Source organism: Amblyomma mixtum, chromosome 3 (genome assembly GCF_055824585.1).
Source record: "Amblyomma mixtum isolate Tamu chromosome 3, ASM5582458v1, whole genome shotgun sequence".
In the NCBI taxonomy this organism is placed as follows: domain Eukaryota; kingdom Metazoa; phylum Arthropoda; class Arachnida; order Ixodida; family Ixodidae; genus Amblyomma; species Amblyomma mixtum.
The window spans coordinates 203044868-203049590 of NC_143014.1; the positions used below are offsets into that span (position 1 = coordinate 203044868).

Below are 4723 nucleotides of genomic sequence, written 5' to 3' on the forward strand. Positions count from 1 at the left end.
GACCCTACTGGCCCCCACACCCTTGAGGGCTAATCTCTTTTCAATGGGGAACGGTCGTCAGCCCCTCGGTCCCCGACAAGGCTGTTCGCAGACTCGCTCCCCGTTTCCCGCGGCCTTGGGCAGCGTCCGAGGCGCGCGACGCGCTGTCACCATTCTCAACCCCTCCAGACTTCCGACGGACTAGTAATCGGCGAGAGGGGGAAAGAAGCTACTGGCGCCGTAGACGTCTAGCTTAACACCGATGCTTGGCTTTCGCTGTCCTGACAAGGTATCAGTCCAACTTGCGTTTATTAGGGCCTTTGCGACTGGCGACTTTTTTTTTCCATGCCGGGCAGCGGCGCCAGATGAATTCTCTTTTTCTCACGTTGACCATGTCTTTTTCCCCAATATATGACCTCGGAAACGTGCGGAAGTCACGACAGTGCCAGTCTTCACTACCTCTCGAAGCGGGCGAGCCCCCTGTCGCTTGTCGAGATTTTTTTTTTGTGCGAAAGCACTTACACGATCGTCAGAGCCGAGCAAAATTCTTGCTTGCGCACCTTGCTTCAGAATCTTGCTTGAGCATCGCTCGTTGCCATAGCCACTGTGGCGCCAAAAGGAAAGAATTTGGTCTGGGCCACCTCTGAAATTAGACCTTGGCCGATCTGGACCAAAATCTACATACAACCATGATTGGGCGTACCCGTCACGATGGCGACCTCAAAATTTGGCCTGGCCCACCCCCGAAATTTGACCGTGGCCGATTTGGACCAAAATCAATGTCCGCCCATAACTGACCGCGCCCGACACGATGGCGACCTCCAAATTGGGAACAGGTCATTAAAAAAAAATTGGCTCGGGCGACCCCCGGCATTTGACCTTGGACGATTTGGACTAAAATCGATGTGTAACCATAACTGACGGACCATATTTTCTACCTCTGTGGTATCGAGGCGTCGTCCCCGGAAGGCGCGGCCGCATATATTTTTTGAAAAGACTCTTTAATAGCATAGTTACAGCCATCGCAATCAAGCTACTTCGCCATGCTCCCCTCTTTCCGTTCCCTCCTGGAGATTTTTCTTTCTCGCGCCTCGTCGAGTAGGCTCCGCAAGGGAAAATCGCCCTTCCTCTTCCGATGTTAGCCGGAGGCGTGGTGTCTGGTGGAGTGCGTCACATATCTACGTCATGGCCCCGCCTTGAATAGAATTCTTTTCTTGGTTTTTGCTTGCTACCCGGTCTAGTTGAGGGGAGGGGAGCGGTGGGTCTCCCAAAACCCTCTCTATTTTGTTCTTTGGTCTCCTCGCGGTGTTCCGTCGCGTTTTTTTTTCTTTGTCCTTCCTCTCCCTAGTTGCTTGGGTCGTGGACGTAGTCGCCTGGAGAGAAGTGTCTTCCGCAAACCACCACATTCTTTACCGTTTCGTCAGGAAGGCCGATGCGTTGGAGCCAGACACGACTCAACTCATAATCTCCTGTCAATCTGTGCCGGATTGTGGTTCGACTCTAGTCGCGTGATTAGGTTCCGCCTACACTCGTACGCGACCACCTGCAAAAACATGCAGCGCTTGCCAGTTAATTGAAGGCTGCGTATCATAAATCACTTCTTTGCTAACGCAGCGCGAATTTAATTTTTTTTTTTGCGATTTCGTTTTCACGCCAAGGAGGGCACCTTGTGAAGGATTACGAATGTTGCGACATGCTTCCCGTAAGGTTCAGCTGTAGCCCAATGGAACCTCGAGCGAAGCCTACGTTGTGTACAGTTTGTTTTTCAGAGCAATGACTGGTGTCTATGAACTAGCAGACCGAGACTGTGCCAGCACCCCTTCTCCGCGTTGTTGTGTTTAGAGTGCACATTATGCTTGGATGTGTTTCATCTAATTGCGTTTTTTTTAGGCAAGCCTTCATCTGACCCGAACCATCCAGACTACATTCCGATGGTGTTTCCGTACCGGGTGCAAAGTAATGTGCAGCAGAAGCTGGCAAGATATGAGCGAGCTCAAAAGAAGCAGGATTTAAATGCAGCTGTGTCTGCAGCAGCTGATCCTGGCCTCTCCATCGGTGCAAGCGAAGCTGTTATGGATGAGGACACTCCTCACAGAATGCGCGACACCGATACCGAGACAGCACTCTCCATGCAGGACATTTCATTTCTCGTCAATGAAAACAGATTCCTTAAAGACCAGGTAGTGCATTTAGAGCTGGAAGTTGCAGCAGCCAAACAAAAAATTTCCGAACTGGAAAGCCACGGACAATCAAACCTCTCAAATATGGCAAGGGACGAAGTCATGCAGTCGGACGAGAATGTAAAATTTCATACAGGCCTTATGTCAATAGAAATGTTCAAAGCACTGCTTCAGCTGGTGCTGTCCGTCTGGACGCCAACCCACAGGGCTTCACTTGATGCCGAACAGCAGCTCATTCTTGTGCTGATGCGTCTACGGCTCGGTCTTGTGACTGAAGACCTGGCGTCTCGATTTGGAATTTCTGTCAGCAGTGTGTCATTTTTCACGCGTGGATCGACGTGTGCAGCAAACATGCAGAAATTTATCATTTGGCCATCTCGACGTGCGTTTGAATCACACCGGCTTAAAGCCTTCAAAGATAAATTATTTGATCACCTGAGAGGGATAATTTATTGCACAGAGGTGTTTATTTAAAGACCCACATACATGGATGCCAGAAGCAAGACTTATTCGAACTATAAGCACCACAACACTGTGAAAGTGCTTATCGCTATCACACCTTCAGGAGCCATATCTTTTGTTTCAAAAGCATGGGGAGGTAGAGTTTATGACAAACAGTTGACCTTGCAAAGTAGACTTCTTAACAAGGTCGAAGAAGGAGACTTGTTTTTAGCAGAGAGGGGCTTCCGATGTGAAGAAATGTTTGCTGCACGTGGTGCCGCAATTCTGATGCCTTCCGTGACTAAGCGAAGGGCACAGCTAACAGGGGCAGAAGTTACTGCATCGAGAAAGCTTTCGAATGTACGAATACACGTGGAACGGGCCATACAGTGGCTGAAAGTCTTCAGGGTTTTCCAGACAGTACTTCCAATAAGCTTTGTGAAGAGAGCTGGAGGTGGTGATCAAGCAACCATTGACAAAATCCTCATTCTGTGCAGTGCACTCGTCAATTTCAAAACTCCATTTCGCCTCCATAGAAATTCAGTCGCCGCGGCTGGGTTCGAACCCGCGTCTTTCAAGTCAGCAGCCGAGCACCATAACCACTGAGCCACCACACCGGTCTGAATTAAATTATGAAGGATTTATCTGTTGCAGACAAATATCATCTGATGACACGCGTGTAGCAACTTCTTGTGTACCTTTAAAAAAATTATAATAGGCAACCAAAAATCACGGGTTTGCAGACATTGAAAAAAAGTGCAGTACAGATCTAACCAAAGGCATATGCTAATAAAATTTGTTTACATGGCAGTGTGGTCTCATTCCACACAACAAATGGTATCACTTCACATTCAACTGTGTAGTGCTTATGCAGCAAAAAAGAGCCATCATTCTAACGCACGGTTACAGGACGACCTGTTGTGATGACGCATCGCGCGAGGTATTTCAAGAAAATGAAGAGTGCGTGAAGAATGAGAGCCGTTGCCCGCAGCATGGGGGCAACCCAGGGCCTGCCGTTATGTTGCCGTTCCTCCGGCAAGCACATAAACAAAGGTGCGCTTCTGAAGAAAACCAGAAGTCCGCCCCAGAACGAGCACGACCGTTAGCGCTTATTTTTTTTTATCTAGGGCATTCTTTAGTTGTAAATGCTTCAGCGGATATATAAGTCGCTGGTTGTGTGAACAAGGCTTCGGTTGCCATGCACGCTATGCTTAGTTGGCGTGGAGGACTAAAGTGCCATCTGGCAATGCACGCCAACTCTAGGCATGACGACATGAGACCAGGGAAGTTGTTGCGCTGCTGGTTGTTATTTTTTGTTGAAAAAATGGTTAATGGTTTCGTTTTTCAGTGCACCCGGTGAACAAAAGGAGGAGTGATGCCGGTCACAAACCTGACGAAATGTTCTCAAGCAAGGCACTGTGGTTTTCGAGCTGTATGCTCATTGTAAAGGTTTGCTGGAACCTGTATAGTCTCCTTCCTATATCTTGCTTTTTGGCATCTCGAATGAAAACTGAGTGTTTCTGGTTGTCTCTTGTTCAGGTGAGTTTCATGAGAAGTATTGCGCAAGACTCTGGACGACGAACCAGAAACCTTTTCGATCGTAAAATTTGGTTCCCGGTTGGTCGGCGCTTCCGGCGGCCGCCGTAGTGGCCACTTCCCTAAGTAAGCGCGACCACATCTACCCCGAAACTTATTTTCGCGCCAATTTTCTTTTCGGCTTTTGCCGCACTGTCACAAGCATACACGCACTAAAAAAAAGTAAAACTCGTACTATACATGCAAAACGGGAAGTTTATGGATTATGGGGGTTTAACGTCCCAAAGCGACTGAGGGTATAAGGGACGCCGTAGTGAAGAGCTCCGGAAATTTCGACCATCTGGGGTTCTTTAGCGTGGCACTGATTTCGCACAGTACACGGGCTTCTAGAATTCCGCCTACATCGAAACTCAACCGCCGCGGCCGGAATCGAACCCGCATCTTTCGGGTCCGCAACCGAGCAACATAACCACTGAGCCACCACGGTGGCAAATGGGCAGGTTTAAAAGGCGAAAATCTGCGTTGTATGCGGTATCTCGAATCAGATTAAGAATAGAAATTGAGCAAATTTTTGTAGTGTACATCGT

General features: G+C 48.6%; 1 pseudogene; it reads left to right on the forward strand.

Moving 5' to 3' along the window:
• Positions 1 to 1871: 1871 nt before the first annotated feature.
• LOC149353332 (uncharacterized) lies at positions 1872 to 4143 on the forward strand (annotated as a pseudogene).
• The last annotated feature ends 580 nt before the right edge of the window (positions 4144 to 4723 follow it).